The sequence below is a fragment of the Seriola aureovittata genome, chromosome 2, assembly GCF_021018895.1.
Source record: "Seriola aureovittata isolate HTS-2021-v1 ecotype China chromosome 2, ASM2101889v1, whole genome shotgun sequence".
In the NCBI taxonomy this organism is placed as follows: domain Eukaryota; kingdom Metazoa; phylum Chordata; class Actinopteri; order Carangiformes; family Carangidae; genus Seriola; species Seriola aureovittata.
Window position 1 is genome coordinate 9,352,501 of NC_079365.1, and position 22,928 is coordinate 9,375,428.

Here is a 22,928-nt window from a genome sequence, read left to right on the forward strand (position 1 = left end):
TTGATCTGCAAGAAGTTCTGCAGGCTGTCGGGACACCATGGAGATATTTGTTGGAGATTTTATTTTTTGGTCATTAAAATGATCCCTGGCGGCTCTGGCTCTGATGTAATCAGAGCAGACCGCAACCCCCACACAGCTCTGCATGTGGCCATGGACCCCCATCTACAAGCATACAGAGATAATAGGAAACAGATTCAGGCTATTAATTAATCTGTATAATACAGTTAGATGCTCTGGTATCTGGCACACCACGTTGCTCTCCTCCTCGACTCACAAAACACACAAATAAAACACACAATCACGAGTTCTTCATCGAATCTGTCAGTTGTCTGTCCCTAAGTCACTGGTGGAAAATTGTAGTGGGACATGTCTCCAGCAGAGGAAATCAATGTTGCAAGGAACAAGCACAACACACTGGTTGAACCCCCTGCAAGACAACCACAAAACACAGCTTTCATGTTTGGCTACAAGTCAATATATTGGAAGTGCACTTGTCGCATCTCTCATTGGAGCCGCTGGAGTGTTTTGTGACAGGAAAGCTTCTTCCATTTGTGAGCGATTATGTTCTCCCTCCCTCCTTCTCCATCTCTTCTTGTGTGTATGTGTTTGTCTCTGTATGTGTATGTGCACGTGTGCTGCTGAGTGGCAGGTGGGTGGTTCTGGGTAATGAAAGATGCTGAGGTGGAGCCACGGGGATGTGATTCTCTGATTCTTGTCACTTATTTATCCCCACTGTGCTCTGTATCTGTCTCCCCTCGCACTTCTCACATATCCACTCACGGTCACACCGAGACCATTTCTCTCACGTGCACCTGCAGGCACAAACGTGCACATGTATCGCCACTCCAAACACCTTACTCAACCCGAATCTCTCACATTCCACACTAAACAAAGATGCAACCACCTGGAGCTTTTTTAGATCAGACAGCTTCAGAGTCAAAAACAAAAACCCGAACCGGCATTATATCCACCCTGCTGTGCCAAACATGTCCTCCACTCCTGCTTGTTGAAACCTTGTCCTTCACTGTCAGCATTATGCATCCTTCCTATTAACTGTTTTGTTGAATTCAGCAGGTGGCACACAATAGGCCATGCCATACTTACATATATCCCTGTGCCAGATTTTATGTCTGTCTTGATATGACACATTAGCGACCACCTGCTTCGTCGCCTTAATTGTTCACAATCTGTGCAGTGACAGAGTCCAGTTCTGGTCACTGCATCCCTGTCATGCTAAAAATACCCCTGTTTCCACATAGTAATCCTGGCCTTTAGCCCACTGTTCTGTACAGTCTGTTTCCATGATGTCCTTTTCAGCCCACCTCAGGTAAGGTGAACATGGCAACATGCCAGCACGTTGCAGCTCAGATACCGTATGTGCTGATTGGTGTCCAAATGTACTGCAGCAAAGCACCAGTTTACAGTAAAGTGCTGATTGCTCAAACTAACATTATACTCGCATCTGCATTTCTTTTTTGTGGTGGCACAGTGTTTCATTTTTCTGTTGCAATACCCCTGCCACCATCATCCCCAACTAAAGCTTTTTCCCAATTTCATGCTACATACAAATTCTAAGTGCAAATTATTCTCATATTTGCTGATGAGGGTCCAGCAAATGTGTGAGCGTGTCCATGTATTCAGACACCCAATGTGTAGTGACTGTCTGCTTTCCTGGAGTATATCCAGCTCTTTATGGTGACATTGTTTCTAAATGAACTTCAAATTATCTTTGCCATTTCTGCACTGCAGTGGCCTCAGTGTGCAATTCAGCTGTTTACTACACCAACGAGAAAAATATTGACCGGACTAAAGCATACCTTTTCATGACAGTAACAGTAGTCTTTCCTGTGCTGAAAGTCTCTCTCCTCCATCTTGCTGTACTCTGCCTGGACGTCTTCACCTTCCCGGCTGAAGAAATGTTGGATTATTCCTTTGAACTGACCTTAAACATATCAAATGTGCAGTATAGAGGAAAAATATCTAAAAATCATCTCTATGGTAAACTTCGGGATCTTTACTATTATCTGACAATGACACACTTCAGTGACAATTTAGGGAAGAAGTGGGAACTTGGGTCTTGAGGAGTTGTTGCATTTATTTGCTGACAGTCTGAAGTCCTCATACATCACATCACAACTTCTAACTCTGCTGCAGTGGCCAGCCTCAGCGCTCTCTCTCGCAACACTCACATTTGCAAAAAACATTAAATAAATAGTGGAAACAAAAAAATTTTGGAAAACTGTTAGTCCGGCTCTTTGTCAACTGCTGCAGTTGTTGTGTTTGGTCACTATAAGGTCTACAGCTCTGATTGTAATAGACAATCAATCAAAATGTACAGTATATACACAAATTTGTATGCAGTTTGTTTCAGATCTTCTAACTTTGCTGTTACAAAAAACAGAAAACACGGTGACTGACACGATGTCTCCATCAGCGTCATGATGCAATCATCAGGTTCTTACCGTAGCTAGGATGGTGTCGTACAGTACCCAGATAATGCATGAGTCACTTGAACACAGATGTAATCATACAGGCTCATTTCCAACAGCACTGATCAGAGCTTCTGATGTAAGCAGCATGTTTTTATTGCAGATATGATGGCGGCTCTTTGTCATAATTTTCTCATTTGAATGCGTCATAAGAAGAAGCTATTTCTTGCTGGTGTCTTTCATTTAAGAAAATTTATGGTATCAGATACAAAGTGGTTTTGGGTGAAAGAGCTCATGGATGGGATCAGGAATATCTCATCTCAATGAGTACAACAGTTTCAGTTATTTAGCCCCCAGTTCTGCATCAATCCCTGCTCCATTTATTCTCCTCTACCTCAACCCAGCCCACATAAATCCTAGTTCTCCCAAAAAAGAAGAGACATGTGGCAATCTTTAATCTGGCATTTCAAGGAAAAGCTTGTATTTTTTTTTTTTTTTTTTTAGGGCAGAGCACAACTGCTTCAAATTTACATCCAATTCCTATTTCTGTAACATATACTGTGTGGAAGGGTGAGGGGTATACACACACTGACACGTACATACACACACTGAAATGCACACACACACACGGTCCCTGGTTGTGTCCCTGACCTCTGAGGTTTGGCTGAACAGTAGACCACGGTGGAGCTCTAAGTGGGTGCAGGCAGACCAGATGTGGCTGTCTAACCCCACAGACCTAACAAGTGGCTGCTTGGCCAGTGGCCTCACCGCCACTCAGCTGCTTAGCATTCTGCTGAGAAAGCCAGCGGACACGGTAGCGAGCCACCAGTAGGGTGCTGACTCTAAACAGAGGCTGAGTGAGGTTTGCACTGAGGTTTAGACGGGGGCAGTGCGGGCCGTCTTAAAGCTTCATGTTAACTAGGTTTATTGAAGCCATATCCTTATGTCTTTATTGGTTTGTGTGCTGCCTATTAGGATTTAATGTGGCTTTGGGTCAGTGGTAGAAGCAGGCACATTTGGATTTATGTTGTTTTTGCTTATTATTAACAGCATCGAATGCTAATGTCCTCAGTAATGCAAGAAAATAATCACTTTTTCCAGCAGGGAGTCTGGAAGGAATTACTGCTGGAGTTTTTGTGCAAAATAAATTTTTAATAAATTTGAAATCCCACTAGCCTTGTCTGTCCAAAGCATTTGTTGTTTTTCTTACTTTTATCTCAAATAAAAAAGCAGCAAAAAAAATCGTCATGGAAATTTTTCCTTTACTTGGTATTTATTCACCAAAAAAATTGAACATCAATTTTGTATGGTCTCTGTGATTATTCATGCAGCAGCACAACCAAAAGAAATGTAAATCTAAGAGTGGATACAGTCTCCAAATTTTGGTGTTGTAATCAAAAAGTAATATCATATTACTGTAGTATTAGAGTCCTGGGGGTAGTGGAATAATAAAGGAATGCTACTAAAAAAACACATCAAAAAATCAAATAATGTGCAATATAATAGTGTTTTGAGTTTGAGGGCTGGTGAGGACTGGTTATTAGCAATCTTTTAAACTCATAGTTTTCCTCCTGTTGAAGGTTAGTGCAGCCACCTCACTGCCAAGTTAGTCAGGGATTCTCAAGTTGACGATCACAGTTTGCGGGCCGACACAGGATCTCTAAAGTTTACCCAGCCTGCCGACCATGAGGGTGATGAATTTCACCCTTCTGCTCTAAAACAGTCATTTACAGCTGAGAATTCTGGGAGTGCAAAGAGCCTGGCGGTGGTGGAGCTGCACTGACTTTGTTGGATTGTTTCTTACTTAGTTGATTTCTAATCATTCAGCTGGCTGTCTCTACTTCTTTATACAGCTGCTCTGCCCCCCCCTAGTCATTCTTTGTCAGCTCCTCTCAGAAAAACTTTGCTGACCACACTGAAGTCACAACAGACCAAACCATGAACAACGGGAATAAACTCCCATCAACAGATTACAGACTTGAGCGTGGCTTCGTTTCCAGAAATATGTAATAAATTGCACATGGGTACTAAATGTGTCCCAGATGCTAGGGGGTTCATGTGTTGTTCAGGACGTGCTGTCTGCACCCCAAGATCTGTGCTATGTCATCAAAAATTGTGCTCTCTCATATCCGCTTCCCAACATAGGAGACATTTTTATACCTCATTGTTTATGTCTACACATTTATTCATTTTCCAATAAGATCCAGGGATGTTTGTGATTATCCTCGCTACATCCCTCTGACTCCTCCAGTTAATTGATCCGATATTGTTTGAGAAAATGAAAGTCTGTTCCAATAGGATCAGTTGAAATATTCAAATCCTTTTATGTGTAATCAATAGAGTTCATGATGGTGAAGCAGTGCACTGAGGAGGGATCAGGGGAGGATCAAATGGACAAGCAGGGTCAGCCACAGCAGCTAAATTCAAACTAGCTCATGATCAATACAGATCAATGCCAGGTTTTACTCCTGTGTTAAGAGGTCAGCTTCGAGGCTGGATGATGCTATTGGCCATATTGACTGAAGACTCAGGGTGACTGAGGCCCGGTCACAAGTATCAGAGCGAAGTTCATCCACACATTGCTGTGAAATAGCTGTTGCTAGAAACTTGACTTAAGGACTGCTACTGAACCACTGTAGCTGGCGGCTAACCACCGACACATAAGCCAGCCAGGAACATGCTAGCATTAGGAATTTGCCCTTGTCAGTCCCTATTAGTATACTTTATTTACAGTCAGCCATTTTATTTAAGTGTCCAAGAGTGTAAGCATGTATCCAAACACTACTTTCTGCTAACAAACCTACAATCCAATACTTCAAATAAACTAATAGATGCAAAAACTTTACCAGGCAAAATTATGATTTTGAGCAATTTACTGCTCACTGTAGAGTAATTTATACGGTGTCTTACGTAGAATGGCGTGAATGAATGAATCCAGGGAGTTTTTCTGACAAGTTAGTTAGCTTGGTTGCTAATTTTGCACAACAACAGTTTATTCAAGAGGTGTATTTGTACCAGCGACTTTTGTCTTATGTCAACAAACCACATTTCTTTTGTGAAGCAGTTCAAACCCCAGCAGAGTGGGTTAAAAAAGTCAGTGCTAATGAGCTACATTAGGGTTACGGACTCTCCAGCTTTCGTCCTTTGTCCTCAGAGTTACTGTAAACACTGTCAAGACATTTAGTTATTGGACAACGGTGTGGAAGATTACCAAAGTTGAACCTAATGCAAACGATACACTTAAATTTACTTCACTCCCATGTGCGAATCCATTGATTGCCATGATAGAAATTAATTTACTTAGCCAAAAAAATTAGATATTTTTTAAAATGCTTGTGTCAGAGGTTCAGATTGGTAAGACCAGTAGGGAATTCAGCTAAACAGGATACTCCTCATATGCCAATGGAAGGTTTGCATTCAATGGGATGTGAACCAGCAATTAGACAAATCCATAGGTCAGATCCAAAGAATGCATGAATGTATTGGCATGTAGCTTGGCAGCAGATGGATGGGCTTGGTGATAGCATCCCTCCCTGTCGTGTTTTTTTTTTTTTCCTCATTCATTGTATTTCTCTCTCAGGCATTGTCTCACATGCCCTCCTGATTTTCACACTCCCTTTTATGTGTCCCTCTCTCACTGGGTCTATCACCCATTGATGTTGCTTTTATGATCTGTTTTTATGATCTGGCTGTCTTTTGTCTTTCTCTCTCCGCTAACCTCTCGCTGTGCTGCAGGGAAGGAATAGCAGACTGAATGTGATTCATTCTGACGCCAGCATCAGTCTTGTGGCTGGCACAGTCTTGGCATGCAGATACACACACTCCCTGAAACACACACACACACACACACACACACACACACACACACACACACACACACACACACACAAACTCACTGAACAGCCTTTCCTGTCCAGAGTTTATTCTACTGGCTGGTACGCTGCCCTAGATACCAGAGTGGAGCCAGAACAGGCACCAAACATACTTGAGCTGCAGTGCTGCGATGTGATTAGACATGGTGGATATCAACAGTGCCTTTTCACAGATTAGTATGTCACTCTCTGTTGTGCTACCCATAGCTTGTAAAGACAGTGATTGTTTGCATGGGTGTGTGTGTGTGTGTGTGTGTGTGTGTGTGTGTGTGTGAGTGAGTGTGTGAGTGTGTAAGCATGTGTGTGTTTAATATATCCCATATTTTCAAACCTAAATGTTGGCAGGTATGAGTCGGTGCGCCAGTAGTAGCAGTTTAAATTGACTAACATGGTAAGAGACCAATGGTGTGAAAATATTCATTTAAAATGTCAGCGTTTTATATTTTGTCAGACTGAAAGGTGATGATGGTAGCCTGCTAAGATTATGAGCACCATGTTCACATTATGAGCTGACGCTGTGTTAGCCTAAACAAGCTAACGTTGGCATTTATGTATGTTGTGTGTGGAGCATTTCTACAACAGATGCCAGATGTAGCAATTCACAAACAATAACGGGAACATTTCAGGACATGAACATTTTGACGACACGTTGTTAATATAAAGTTAACAACTGAAACTCACTCACCCGGAAATTCTGTGTACAGATCTGGATGTCTTTAGCTGCTTAGATAAGTTTGGTGTGTTCCCTCCTTTCATTTGAAATATTCTGTGGCGCTGTTTGCATACTGGGTTTTAGTCGTCTATAACTTGTCCCTGCGTCAAATACAAAATATCTCCTTACAACATTCCTGATGTCTTTTTTTCCTATAAGTCGGACCTGTTGTTGCACCTACACTTGCTGCTGCCTTCCACATGTTATTATTGTTTATTGTGCCTGCCTTTGTCCTCTCTACGAGTTTGATGTTGGACCAGGACGCTTGTAGGGTTATTAAACTGCCCTCATCGGTCCCTGAAGAATCACATCTCCAGTAGCTACGACATCTGCGGTACCTACAGTACTACAACTACTGTCGTATTTTCCCAATTTTGGCTTCGGCTTGCTACCAAAGTATCGGTTCTGGTGACAACCCTAGACTGTGCAGCATCATGTGTTTGCTCCATCACTCTGTATGTTTCTGTCTGGGCGTAATGTGTGTTTATGTGCAGACGTTGCCAGCAACACATGTGGAACCCAGCAACAATGATTAGCTGTTCCATGCTCCAGGGAGGAGCTGCAAGGTTTTTTTTTTTTTTTTTTTTTTTTTTGTCATGACATAAATTGAATTCAATGATTTAAAGTGTCTTTGGATTGGTCATTCTTAAGCATGTGTGAATATTCTTAAGGGAAGTGATGCTGATGATTATTTGTCATCTTGAAACCATCAACTGAAACCAGGTTTTGGCTGCTACTCTTCTTCTCTTCTCCTGTGGCCTTCTGCATGTTCGTGCCTCACTAACATCGGAATCTGTTTGGGGGGAAAAAAGAAAAGTTATATCATCGTGAGTTTGATATTTTGATCATAAGAGTGAGTGGCATGTTTATGGCCACTGATGCTTGTGTTGCTAATTCAGAACCACCCACACATAAATGGGGCTGAAAGAGCAACAAAATACCACCAATAGGTAAATGCTGAGTGTTTCAGTGTATTCATTCAGCATTTAGATTAGCACCAGCTCTCTGTGGATGTGTGCGTGTATGTTTGCGTACATTATGTGCTCTTATTTCACGTGTATATGTGTCTCCTCAGTGAGTGTCCTTGTTCTCCTGTCTGAATACTTGGCAGCCTTTCATATTCCTCGTCGCTCTTCCAGTCAGTCTGCACCTTATGAACAGTGGCTTCATTGATACTCAGGTCTTCTTATCCTTTGCTTCTGAGTTGGACAGTTTTTAACCAATCCCACACTGACCTTACTGTTCCAAAAAAGTGTGTGTGTGTGTGTGTGTGTAATATAATCGTGCATACAATTGCACACGTTCTTTCTTAAATATATGTGTATGAATGGTATGAAGCAGGACTGTCTGTATGTGTTCTCTGTGTGTGCGTGCGTGCGTGCGTGCGTGCGTGCGTGCGTGCGTGCGTGCGTGCGTGCGTGCGTGCGTGCGTGCGTGCGTGCGTGCGTGCGTGCGTGTGCAAGCATCTGTGAATGTGTGAGAACCAGGCTGTGATGTCATATGTGGGTCGGCAGAAGGACATTATTGTGTCTGGAGCAGCAAGGGGGGGCTGTAAGAGGTCTGTTTCGGCCTCCCTACACCCCGACCGGGCTACACAGAGGCCCGTCTGTGGCCTGGAGAACCCGAGGAGCGCCAGGAGCCCGCGGGGCAAATAAATACGCTATGAAAAGTGTGTTAAGAGAGGTGTGAAAGAAATCAGAAGGCGAGACACTGGGTTTTGTGTGGAACTGTTCCCTCCCCCTCACCTCCGCAGTATACATGCTCTCTCTTTTTTCTTTTTTTCTCTCTCTCTCTCTCTCTCTGTCTCTCTCTTTCACACACTCACACTCTCTCACACACACACACACACACACACTTTTCCTTTCTCACACACACCTCACATGGAGGTTCACAGTTCAAATAAACAGCAGCTCAAGCAGCGGGCCGGGTCTGGTGTAAACAGCAGCGGGCCGGGGTGATTTAGTTTCTCCCAGGGCACTGCTCTCTTTCACTGCTTCCTAATGGGCCGTGCTTTAAATAGGGAACGTAGGGGACTTAGCAGTAAGTGGGGGAATGAAGTGGGTGAAGAAAAAGCTAGAGACGATAGACACTTCGATTGGACTACCTTGTGAAGACGGTCGATCTGATCTAGTATTCAAAACAAGGCCAACAGTACATTTTAAAAGGCATGCGAAGTGATGGACTGAAGGTCTGTCTTTGCTCTGAGATGTGTTCACATGGGAAGTTTGACCTCGGTTTAATAAAAGTTGTTTAATGGGATTTGACTGAGTGTGTAGATCACTCAATGTGACTCATTCCTCCTCTTCGGCAGCCTCGGCTGTCCTTGTGTGTGTGTGTGTGTGTGTGTGTGTTTGCTGCCTACAGTCTCAGCTCTCAGCAGCAATCAGTCAATAAAGCCCCAGGTTCACCGCTTTTGTTGACCAGTGATGAAACACACAACAAGCTGGTCACGTCTTGGAAATAGCAGTGTGTCCTCCAACCTCCACTGGCTTTCAAGACCCTGTTGGGAGAGGGCTGTAGAGGCCTCATTGATATGGACATTTTGTGTGTGTGTGTGTGAGAGAGAGAGAGAGAAAGCAAGAGAGGGAGAAAGAGAGAAAGATATCTGTTCATCACCCATCCCCCTTCTGTTAGGGTAAACAGTGTAACAAGATGAAATGGGGGGGGGGGGGGGGCTGAACAGTCTTAACCTGACTATGTGGAATCATTTCAAGACAAAACACTGCTATTGGATCAAAACTGTCTTTTGAAGAATCTCTGTGGGCTTTCACAGTGTGTTCAGTGTGGTTTTACAAGTCTATTAGTTTAAGTGACTTCATTTTTTTTTTTTTTTGCTTAGTCTGAAATCGGATGTGAGTTTTATCTCCTTATTTCATCCCATCAGATTCACATCTCTCATATTCATTATTTAGACTAGCATATGACCTCAGCCGGAGATTCTCTTTCTTTCTCGCACAACTCATTTACTTCCTTTCTTCAACGCGCTGCTGTGTATAAATGCAATCACCCCATGAGATATACATCTACTGAAACACTCTGAGCTGGATTATTGGGGTTAGAGAGGTTCAATTTGACGTGGAGGGAGGGAAAGCTCCACCTACTCCCATCCTCCCAGTTCCACATAGTATTGAGTATGTTGCAGTATGACTGTTAGGACACAAAGGCTTCAGGAAGGCAGCATTTTAATAAAACAATGAAAACTTGAAGGCAGTGAAAACCTTCTCTGTCAATCATCTCATTACTACTGAGTGTTGTGGTTCTATACAAGATAGAACAGTTGAGAGATTGAAGTGGGAAGGGCTCAGTTGGGATAATGTGATGTTACGTACCTTTGTGCACACATCAGGATTCAGCAACACCTGTCCGCCTGATGTCAATCAAATCTGATCAAACCACCCCCCGACAATCGTAATTTTTTTAAAACTTAGACTTTAATTGTTTCTCATGTATTCATGAATATTTACTGTTATAGAGAAATACTTAATATTTGATTTTGATTATTCTAAACCACCAAAACATTATAGGTGTTTAAACAAAATGAACACATTATTGTCCCATATTTCCCAATAGGCCCTGTAACAACACTCCCTCCATCCCTTGTACTAATTCATTTAACAGACTCTTTGTCTGTATGTCTTGGATCTATCTGTATGAGTGCCTTGAAGTAAAATTATCCCTCAAGTTTCAGTTACTAATTAAATGCTCTTCATTATAAGACTAAAAACCTTTGAACAATGCCAGTGCTGCCCCTCCCACCACAAACACGTTCCTGCTTGTAGCCAGTCTCTAAATACAGTATAAATGGAAGTATATTCCCTCTTAACTATCATGACTCATGTTTTTTTTGTTGTCATTAATTATTTTTGCCCCGAAACCACACACATAAACACTGGCTGGCTTCATGATGGGGAAAACGCAGACGTCCAGTTAGCGTGTTAAAAGAGCCTCTTCTTTTCCATCCTGCTGAACTGTGCTGATAACTACTTGCAAACCAAAGTTATGGCATAGTTTTACATAAGCACAGCGCCCTGTTCATGTAAATTTTTCTAGTTTGTTCCACAGTGGATTGAGTGCACTTGAGCCAAGCTCTATTTGACTGATCCTGTCTGTTGCTGCTCTGCCCACAAGTCCTCTAAAGCTAAATATTTAAACCTGGCATAGTTGAGTGTTGGGGGGGGGGGGGGCTAATTTAACTAAAAGTGTGAGTTTAAACCATTAGAGGAGGTCTCTGAAGAAAATGGAGTACACACCACCATCTTGGCTTAGAATATATTCTCAAAAACAGTATGTTTGGATCGCTAGGACAAAGACTTTTTGCAGTCTCTTTATTCTCCACCTTCTGTCCTACGTTTCTCTCCTCATACAAGACAGAACTACTGTTTCCTTCCACTTTATTTTTATCATATGGTATCTCTTGATTTAAATGAGCTACTTATAAGTTTTGCTGTTGCTAAGCCAGCATTAGCATTAGAAGCTGTTTACTTACCAGTCTTGCCAAGCGCTTCAGCTATCGTTGTGTTTACAATGTAAGAGGTGACTCGCTATCAGAAAGTGATGAAACAGGCCAACCAGGCCAGAGCTAGCTGGTTAGCATGCTAGCGTCAGTAGAAGAAAAGGAGTGATAGAAATAGAAACAAAACAAGAGTCGAGGAAAGGAATGAAGTTTGATGCTGAACTTGCAACGCCTTCTTCTAGATGGGTAAGTAAACAGCTGTTAATGCGAATGTTGCCCATGTGGCAATTGCAAAACTTACAAATAGCTCCTTTTTAAAATTCATGGAAGTACCAAAAACCCAGTCAGCATCAGGCCTGCTCCAGAGGCTTATTTCAAAAACACATTCAATATGTGTTGCTTTTGTTACACTGTCTCACCCAAACATGATATATTGGATTTACCTGGCTTATTTATAAGGTCCACTGCAGCCAAATCCCCAAACTCCACATAAAAGCGTTTGTGTTGACATTGCTTTTTGCAGCCTCCTGAAAATAAGTGGTAAGATCATATATCAAGACTGTGAGGGCCACCCCGCAATTGTGGTCAAGCAAATGAGTATGCTAATATTCATTATTAATGATTGAACATCTGGTCAGTCGGCATGTGATTATGGCCACAGGCGAGGGCCGCAAGGTGATTCGTTACAGAGAAGAGCACCGCAAATAAAAGTCAGAGGAGGTTTAGTTGATGGAGCAATGTAGTGAATGAAACAAAAACCTACACTGTGAGAGAGCGAGAGAGAGAGAGAGTCAGTCAGCAAATCAGTATTGACACCCACACCACTCATCTGGGTCATGATGACAAGGCGAGGAAGAGGAACATTAGTGGAGGCTGAATTAGAGAGTTGAGTCAGAGAAATGGCTGCAGGGTGCCGAATGTGGGAGGTTAGGAGGTGGGTGGTTCATTCATGCAGCCACGAGATCATGCTACATCACAGCTCTGGCTTTATGTGTTGCTGGGAGAGAAACAAGAGATTTTTGTGTATTACTTCACAACACATTTTAAAGGTCATTACTTTTCTGCACAAATGGAAGGGTGGAGCACTCAGAAAGCAAATATCATCTCCCAAATGTCTCTATATTTCTAATGCACAGACACAGTAATAATAATAATGTCAAAACTCATTTTTCACTATCTCATGTTTGCCATTCCTCATATCCCACTGCGTCCACTACAGTATTTCTTTACTTCCTACAACTGTTCCTCCCTCTACCGTTTTTTTGTTGTTTTTTTTTTTTTCAAACCAGAGCATGACCTAGTTATGTTTTGAATCAGAATCCACATGTACAGTACGGCTGAGAAAAGCTCACTGACAAACCGCCGTTGTTGGGCACAGCACGCTGGAAACTGAGCTGTGTCGCCCTGGAGAGTGCTGTCTACAGTGGAGATGGATGGTCCGATGGATAGACAGAGGTTGAGGACTTGGAGTGTGTTTTTCCTCTGTGCTGAAGAGCCCTTGTGTAAGTGGACCAGGAGGGGCAGAAAATAGCTCCAGTCCCCTTGAGAAGTCCCTCCACAAGGTCACCTCCTTGCCCTGGGCCTTTATGCGTGAAAAGTCTGTGTCCATACTCTTTCTCTCTTCTTAATGGCTTACACAGGCCTCTGTAGCAGCAAGAGTAGAGTTTGTGTGCTAACGAACCCCTGAGCTAATTAGAATTTCAGCCAAGCTGGCTACTCTCCTCATTTCCTTGCCATTTCCCTCCCTTTGGACAAATACAATTTCACCCCTCAACCCGTGCAGAATTAATCCAGTTAATGTTCAACACAGGATGAATAATGGCCACTTATCTGCTGGGAACATGGGTACAGAGGGGGTGCTTGGGTGGAGGAACCACAGTGAGCCCCCAGTCTTATGTCTCACTAAATCTGCTCTCTGAGCAGAGTAGCTGGGGCAAAGTACTGATAGTTCATGGTAGAAGGGAGGTCAATATGTTTTCAGACTGCCGTGCTCTCACTGAATGTCAGGCGTCTCCATCAACACAGTGGCTGGAGCTGGGTTAGGAACACTACACACACTAACAGGCTTTATACTCTTCTTTCTGACTGGATGCAGGTGTTCACATGAATCATTACTCCCCTAATGTAGCGTAAGGAAAGTTATCCAACAGCCGGTAACAAAAAACAGAAAGAGTAGAAAGGCCTGCAACCTTGAAAGGATCGTCTGAGGTTGTTGACAACTTCCAGTGTGCTGAGTTCAGCGGCCTCATTGCTTGATTTGATGGTCTGTGTCTTAGCACTGAATCCAGCAATAAAAAATAACTCTGTTCTGCTCCAGGTTTTCTTTTAGGCTGCGTTCTGCTTGAGACCAACTGGTTCAAACAAAGTGTCACCAGACCGTATCTAAAGGCAGAAGTGTTAATAACTATTCTGACTGGCCACACTCGTAGGCAGAGTGAAAAAGCCTGCAGTCATAGAGGCGGGTGAGAGGCAATTATTTGTGCACTCTGTTATATACATGGTGGTAGAAATAGTTGAGCGAAGAGAAAAGAAATTGTTAAACACAGTCGCCACCATTCCAGTGTCGGAAAGGTGCGAAGGGAACGGGTTTCAGATGCAGTTCAGGCCTATTAATAGTGCGTTAAGGGGCTACAGCATTGCTGCGGCGTAGCAACAGGGAGATTGTTGTTAGTGAAGGCAGCAATAATGAAGTTGAAAAAAGTCTCTGTTGTCTTCTGCTTTTCAGTAACACACTTCCAGCAAAACAGTTTCCACTGCAAACCTCTGCTTCCCACGAGCCACTCTCTCACACTGAATGAATGTAAACACACAAGTCTACAGTGGTCACTTAGTAATGATGATACTTGATGTAATTCCAGTACATAAATTGCATACCATCACTATACAGTATATGAATTAAAGAATATAAACAGAGTTACTTTGTGGAATAAAATTAAAGCACAAATTGCCAGGACTTCTGCTTACATACATCCAGCTTTAGATGATTCGACAAGCACTTTTCTTTAAAGCAGACTGGCACCGTCTAGTTGGTTCCCTTAAGCAGCCAGTTGGTAGATCAGACTTTGGGCAGGGTAAACACTTACGGTAGTTAGGGTAAACCTTGTGCAGCAGTGGAAAGAAAAGCTATATGGGAAAGGAAGTTAGGTCTCTTGCTCCCTCCCAACATGTCTGGGCTATCAGCTGTTGGGGTGAGTCCCAGCTGCCTCGTGTGTTGACTCTGGAGTGATAGCCATCAGCATTTGCCACATGAAAGGAGAGGAGACTGGTGTTCCTAAAAAAGCAGATGAGAAATAAAGATGGGGAGGCCATGTTGGAGCATTGGCTACATTTCAAATCGAGATAAAGGCATTGATTCATCAGGAGTGTTTTTCTGACCATATCAGACAGTATATAAATTAGTTCCTTCCCTGGTAAGACATGAAAAATGTTGTCGTAGGATAAGATCCATTCTTGCATACTTCAGATAGGCTCCCAGGGCAACATGTATTTACAATATCGCTCATCCTGTGCTTTGATAGAGACAAAGACCTCAATATGCTTATGCATGGTTAGGAAGGGAGTAAACCTGTTTGGCTCACTGTCTAAAATTACCAAGTATATGCTCTCTCTGCATGCCAGGAGTCCACGAAGGCAGTGCTATCTGTGGTATGTCCCCCAAGCTGGCCTCTATGCTTTCATTCAGTCCTCTAATGGCATTTAAAGCAGTTCACTGCAGGTCGAAGAGCAGTTTATTGGGGAAAAGGGAATGACTTATTGGGGGAGATGGCTGGCCCCAAACCAGCTGACCCATGCTTTGGTTGCTACAAGCACAGGACACTGTCACTTAGGGCTCCTTGTAAAATCTAGTGTAAAGGCCAGCCTGAGCTGAAATTGATATTCTTGCGCTTGTAAAGAGGACGCGATTATATGTTCTTATGTATGAGACTAAGACGTAGCAAGAGTCGCCACGTGTGAGAGAACCCAGGGCAGAAAGACGGCTTTCACTAAAAAGAAAAGCAGAGCTTTAGTGTGACTCCAGGGAAGCCAGAGGTATAATTCCTGGACAGAGGAAAGAGAAATGCAGCACTGTCCTTAAAAACTGTTGAGGTCGTTCAGACTTGCCGGCTGTTTTCAGCAGCGGCGGCAAAAAATTCTTTCTCGTTCAGCTTTGGAGACGATAATTTAAAAGCAGGCTTTTTTAAATTTTCCTTTCCATGTCTTTTTTTTTTTTTTTACTTGTGTTTAGCCAACAGGCAGCAGTGGGTCACTTTGGGGAAAAATATACACAAATCTTGATTTAATTACTCACTAACCCACTTCCATTCTGTCCATTCCCACAGTTGCCTTTTGAAATCTTCCATAAATCTGTTGTGCTTTGATTGCCAGAAAACTTTAGTGTTTTTTTCTTTTTTCATGACACATTGTGGCGTTAGACTAATAAGCAAATGAGAGGCAGCAGTGGGACGATGTTAAACACTCCTACCACTCACTGAGGGATCCAGAGAGGAGAGATAGCATCATGGAGTTTATAGCCAAGCAAGTGTTTGTGAGATTAAGAGGGAACCAAAATAGCTGAGATGGTGGCAATCTGTTAGGGAACAACTGTGCTGTTTATGTTGCTGCTAATCAATCAGTTCCCTGCTTTAATGTCTAATGTCCTCGTGGTTGACTGTATTGTGATCAGCAGGCTTTGGTCTCTTATATAGCAGAGGCTTGTTATAACATAATAAATAATATGCAATAGCAAAATTTACATATGGTTGTAAATGATTGTAGTCCACTTTGTTCTCTGTGAATGAGTCTTTGGCATAGGTGCACATGGGGAGAACAGACCACTGGAGTTTTAAGATCCTGCTAATTTGGCTTTACATTTGTTTTTGGTTCAGTGGACTTTCATTGGTCTTGGTAAGCCTTTTGTCCTTTCCCCCAATGTTTCTTATGTTAAAGAGCAGTGTTTTGTTTACAGGGGCTCACCTCCCCATTTCCCCATGCAGGTCAGCACCCTGCAGCTCCTCTCTCTCCCTCCCTCGCTCTCTTCTTGCCAATGGCCAGTTGATTCAGGGAAGTGGTTTAATTCACATGCAAATCCCACCAGAGCACCAGTCATTCACACTGCTAATTACACCAATGTTGGGACGCTGACTTGCTGACATCATACCAGGATATTAGCGTGTGTGTCTGTGTGTGTGTGTGTGTGTGTGTGTGTGTGTGTGTGTGTGTGTGTGTGTGTGTGTGTGTGTCAAGTCAACCAGAGAGGGCCAGGAGGAGACAGGAAGTCACTGACTTTTCCTTCAAACAAAAGCTTTTCACTGTGCAGAAGTGAACGGAGGTCAGACACATAAATTCAAATCCAAAATGAAACTGTTTGTGATTTGTTGTGAATGTGCTCAAACATGCAAAATCACAGCTAATTGTACTTTAACAATCAGTAATAGTCCTCTTATCATATAGTTGTAAATAGACTATTACATGAGTTAGATTGATGTTTTCAGCACAACACAATTTTTAAATGATCACAGTTACATGTTGATGTAGCAGTGGTTTTCATTTTAGTTCATTATTGACCTTGGATGCAGAAGAATTAATAAATAGACTGTTCTTGTTCTTCTTTCAACACATATCATGGTCTTCCTCGGCAGGTTGAGTATGTTTAGTTGTTGAGCTATTTCCCTTTAAATTTACTATCAGTTACAGATTGTCACGGACTGACATTTGACAGTGAAGCTTTTATGTTGAAATTGCAAACAGGAAGTCGGTAGGTTATTTATCCCGACTTGACACCAGTTGAGGATTAAAGCTGTTAGTCAGTGGATCGGTCAGCAACGAGCGGAGCATCTCCAGCTCTCCGTGCTTTTACGCACCGAAAGTCCGCACGGATCTTAACGCAGGCTCGGCAGCAGCGTTTAACGCAACTACCTAAGGAGGTTTCTGTTTTATTCGCTGGGATTGAAAATATTTCGTTGGAACTCGCGCTCCTGTTTGGATCTGTGACTTACTGCAGTTGGATCTGCTTTTACGCACTTTAAGTTGGCTCTTCGTCTCAGCTCGCTCCTTGTTTGCAGAACTCCCCAGTGTGTTTGCGGAGAACAGGGGGCTGACAAAAGGCATTGAAACGGAGGAGATACATGTAGCAGAGGGGTGCAGACACACAGCCAGGGTGAGAGCGGGGTGTTTTCGTGGCAAAGCCGTGGCGTTGGAGTTTGTGTGATAAATTCTGCGATGAGGAAGACGCATTCTAAAACTTGCTCCACCACAACCAGCACTGAGGTCGCGGCTATGGTTTCAGCCCTCAGCCGCTGCTTGTAAGAAGGTAAGCAGCACATTATTGATGGTGGTTATTTTGTTCTGGAGCTGTTTGAATAGCGCGACCGACGATCTGTGTTGGGGCTTTAAATGCGTAATGGAAAGGGGAATGTGTCACAGATGTATCTGCTAATGAAACCCTGTTCGTTTCTGACTTTAACCTCTTCACGCACACATTTCAAAGAGTAAGTAAAGTGGCCTCACAACTAAATAAGAATTAATGAAGCAATCTACCCAGTTTGAAGTCACTGACTTTTTTAGGAAAGTTTCGCCCTTTTCAAGATTTTACCAGCAGTCGTAAATCGATTCTTTCCTCGCCCAGACCTTGGTGTTATTCTGATAGAAAATCGCGAGTTATCGGACTTGCACTGTAGCTCTCCCTTCATGGAAGTGTTCTCTCACTGGTTTCTATCCCCCACCCCACCCCCTGTAGCGCAATGGCCAGGCTACTGTGCGCTTTCTATCCAGAAAGTCTTTGTTGTGCAGCCTCAGTGCCATATGGATTGTAGATTGCTGTGTAAATAAACAGATAGGACCGGGCCTCTCTAAAATATTCCAAATGTTTATTTTTTTTTCTCCAAATCAACTTGTTTCAGGATGTGTCTCCAGTCAAGTGCTGTTATATTGTAATTATCTGAGTCATCTCAGTTAATTAAAAGCTCAAATTATTTCCTGTAGTTTACTGCAAACTGCTTTGGAAACAAGTGACATAATCGCATCTCCATGGCAGTTGTTTTAAGGACGTTACAAGACTCAATACAGGCCAATTGACCCGTTAAGGAGGCTACATTTTGGCAGTGTAAAGGGTAACTGATTAGCACATGAATGTCCGGGAGGAGGGGGTGAGGGGTAATGTGGCTTCAGCAGCTGGCTGCAGTATCACTGGTCTCCTCAGGTTTGAGAGCAGCCCAAACATTAACTGAGCTGAAAGGAGCCAAAATGCCAAACCAACATTATTTCTGACAACCACAACTGCCTCTGGAAAAATGTCAGTACCTTATTGGTTACTGGATTTTTCCCCACTGACACTTTCAAAGAAAAGTCGACATATTATTCTGCAAAATTCCTCGAGGGACTGGCAGATCTTTTCTCCTAAAAACTACCAGAAACCAAGAGACTAAAAGCCAATCACTATATGTTGTTGGTTATCAAATGAGTTGACAGGTTGCTGGTGAACATGGTCTCATGGTCTCTACCGAGGCTTGGAACCCCGTCCCTCCATGACTCCACCATTTCCCATCCAAAGTAGTGTCACTTTATGGAGCAAGTCAACACTGGATGAATAAGTAATGTGATCCAGTCTCAAGTATAGTGGGCTGTAGCTGAAAAGAGTCCCACTCTAATGTTACATAAATATCTCTTTCTCCTCATGCTCTCGGCTTTCCACTCGCCACTGGAGTCCTGTACCAGTCCTTAGAGAGAAGGGAGAGAACAGGGTTATGATACTCGCAACTTTTTCAGTCACAAATTAAAAATTACTGTGACTTTATTTAGCCATAAAAAAAATTAGCTACTTATCTGCAATCACAAGTTACTGTATGTTGTACAGATAATGCAGTTTAAATTTTCTTGGTTAGCTCCTGTTCCATGAGCTTATGGTTCTCAATTAATTTGGCATTGCAACTTATTTTGTATTTCTCTTTCTGAAAATCTAAATCATTCGGTATTACATGTTCTGTGCATTTTTGGGAGCAATCACTGTCGAATGCTCAACAAATAGTTGTTGTATTTTGTTGTAAGTTAAAATGTCAAGGTGCCCATATTTCACTGCCCCTGAAGGTAGAAGATCCATTGTCTGGGGCCGCAACTAGTGGACCAGAGGCGACTTGAAAAGAGGACTGGACTCTGGCTCTCAATAATTTGTTATGACAGGTGGATGCAGGTCTAATCTATGTCCTGTGAAACACGTTGCGTCTGGTTGTTACTAATTGGCCACTAATGGAAAACGTCTTTGTAGAACCTGATTCTTGTCAGGAACACCTCCAGTCATGTTTAACTGTAATTAACTCCTAATGGCTCTGAAGTCAACGTGCAGCCCACTCTAGGTACAAAGACTGTGTATACGCGTGTATTAGTAGTTTGTGAAAGCAGAGCCATTTGTTAAAGCCCTTGAAAATTCCAACAACAGCTTCAGCACACTAAACGGAAATGTTGTATTCATCAAACAAAAGGCCATTAAATAGAAAGAGTCTGTCGTGCCCCCCCCCCCCAACCACTTCTTCCAGAGAAAACAAAAGCAGAAGCAGGAAAAAAGAACACAAGACTTGGCTGCAGTGTGCACCCAGCTGTTCTCTCCTCTGTGCTCTTCTCTCTCGACATCCAACCCCAGCTTTTGTGCAGGGCTGCCATTTAAAGATGGGATTTTAATCTGACCATCTAGAGTGATGCCGTGGAAAGGCTGCAGTGGTTTTGGGAGCAGCTCGGGAATGAGAGTGGAATGAGACTTCTGTTTCAAACCATGCAAGGCCATACTTTCATGACTGGCTTTGGGATACAGCTGAATCAGATGGCTTTCTCAGGCTTGGGTTGAAGAGAGCCTCCTAATCATAACCCTAAAGTTGGGGGTAGCTCTAGCTCTATTTGTTTGCCGTGTAAAGACAATTTTTATGAGTCAACTTTTACTTTGTTTTGAAGCACATTTTCTAAATCTACTCTACAAGCCTCAAGAATGCTTATTAGGCCAAATTTGAGACCATTCATGCTGAAGACCCTGCGGTGTTGAGCTAAATCGATTGAACCAAGTCTACGCAACTGTCAGAGGGGCCTATCAGATCCTGGTTACGCATTAAAAACACCCTGTTACCTGGGTTACAAAGCTAATCTGGAAGACCAGGGTGATGATAATTAACCCGACACGGTGAATCATTGTCCACTGACATCATGGTCACAGGGATCACTAACCAACAACATACCCCCCAGGTCTTGAAAAAACTTCACACTCAAACAGGCCAATGATACTTCAGCATTTACATCTCCCAGGGGATGAAGTGCCAGTCACGTTCGGATAAAGAACAAGCCTTTTAACATCCCTCGTTTTACCTCGGAGTCATTTATGAGGCGTTAGTGATGTACTTGACTTGTATTACCAAAGTCCCCAAATCTCTCCTAATTGAAATCATGTAGATTACAAGGGGAAGCTCGGGGATTATGTTTCAGAGGAGGGGAAATCCCAGACATGTGCATGAACCGCGTTGTAAATCACGAGGATAGAAGGGGAGAGAAGGAGCAACAGGCCCCTGTAGGGTTACAGTATTTCTGCCAGCGTTGATGTGGGGAGATCAGGATGTTTGTGAGGTGAATCACATGAGGAAGGTCATCATCACACATCTGGTCTGAGAGAGTGGGTCAGAAAGGTGCATAGCTTCAAAGGTCACAAACTTTTCTGCCTCCCAAGTTTAACTCCACAGAGACCATAGCAAGCAAAGTGTGGGGCTACGCTGTTGTGATTTGTCCTTTTCTGAAGGAATGCGGTGTGAAATGCTTTCCTTCAGGTCCACTCTGCTCCTTCTGGCTATTTGTATACTCTTATCTCCAAGTGTCCCCTCCCCAGCCCAGGTCAAAAATAACTGCTAACCAGCTGGCAGCATGTCAAGAAGAATTGGAGAGGTGTCCATTTGTGCTTATTTTGTCTTCGCATTCGGTGCCTTTTGTCGTGCACTATCGATCATTGTCCTCGAGTGTTTCTTCCCGTTGATGCATGCATTTTTGTGCATGTCATCCAGCTAATCAGCCTTAAATTAGTAATGATTGCGAAGTTGCCGGGCTGTAATGAGGCAAGCTGCGTCGCCCCTGGCTATAGCACCATGCCGCTGTGACAGGGATTTTCCAAATTCCCTTCTACCAGTCAGCTTGCTTGACAGCTACTTGATGACTTTGTCTGGCTGAGCTGCGTCACTGCTCCATTTATCCTACACATCAGTATTCAGGGAGGAGATACCTGGACGTGTTTTTTAAATATTTACGGAGTCAGTTTGTGAAGTCTGTGCCCTTCCACAGTGACAGCAGAGTTTGTAGAGGTCTGCCTTTTCTGCTCAGGATGGTGTTGAAAGCTGGATCAGACAGTAATAGGCTGTTAGTCTCCTGGTGAATGGTAAGGATTCACAAGTGGTGATGGAGAATTCATACAAATTTAAGACCCATAGATCTGTTTATTTTCTTTTCAAGAATCGCATGTTGTATTACCAGTTGTGGCACATCAGTGGGATGTTTTACTTAGACAACTTGAAAGGGGTTTCCAAGTATTTCCAATGTCTGTTCTGTCATCAAAATCCATCAGTATTAAGCCAAATATACTGGAGTGCTTTGTTAACCAGGACTCAACCCTTGGACAAGATGTGTTCCTCTGAACAAGAGACAATGTGAGCCTTGGCCAGCTCTCCACACAGTGCTGTCTTGGCTCCAAGCACTTTACACTAACAGATCCATGGCCAACCAGGTTGTCAGTCTGTCAAACATTGTCCTGAGTGTCCTTAAGCTCCTCCGTAGGTCCGTCTGTCAGACAAGCGAGCGTCCGCCTGGGGAGGTAATGGGATTGTCTCTCTGGTTTGGCCGCCTGAGGGGCAGCAACGGATAGTGGGATGCAACCTTCTGGCCACCCAGACTTTTGTCTTTATGCGGGGGCTTAGACTCAAGGACATGGGAATCTGTTTGCATGTAGTGTCTCCTCCCTTTGGATCCAAGTACAGACCTGGTGATTTTCATTTTAATCCATGCACTCAGGTATTTAACACACATCCTGTTCTGCTTATTGTGAGACGTCTCAAAAGTTCTCTGTCATTCTCTGAGGAGCAACTTTGTCTGTTAATCCCAATAGTTTGCAAAACAACACCCAAGAATAGGTGTTTGAGTCTATGAAATATAACAACTCACTTTATCACTCTCTGGGCACGACTAGAGATGAAAGAGCAGGGAGGAGGAGTGTCAGTGTCAAACACTCTCGGCCTTCTTTTCTGTGGAAACTCACACATGGATATTTTCCATTTTATAGCTGGGCGGGTCCGTTTGACTAATGAGAGCGGAGCACTGTCCTGGCTGAGCATCTGTTAGTGTTTCTCCCTAACCTTGTTCATGTGTGTGTGTGTGTGTGTGTGTGTTGTTCATGTTTGTGTGTTTGTACAGTACTGCTTTCCATCATTGTCATTGGCTCTATTCTGCTAATTTCCATAGCCTGTTTGTGATTA

General features: G+C 43.1%; 1 protein-coding gene across 3 annotated transcripts in view; it reads left to right on the forward strand.

Moving 5' to 3' along the window:
- The window catches only part of prickle2b (prickle homolog 2b), an 89,224-nt gene that overhangs the window by 50,202 nt on the left and 16,094 nt on the right, over positions 1-22,928 (forward strand). The window contains exon 1 of one of the 3 annotated variants that reach the window (XM_056391079.1): positions 17,238-17,755. The exons of the other annotated variants lie outside the window; for them this stretch is intronic. The gene's annotated coding sequence lies outside the window, so the exon portion shown is untranslated. Of the gene's footprint in view, positions 1-17,237; positions 17,756-22,928 lie in introns of those variants that run through there. 3 annotated transcript variants of the gene reach the window in all.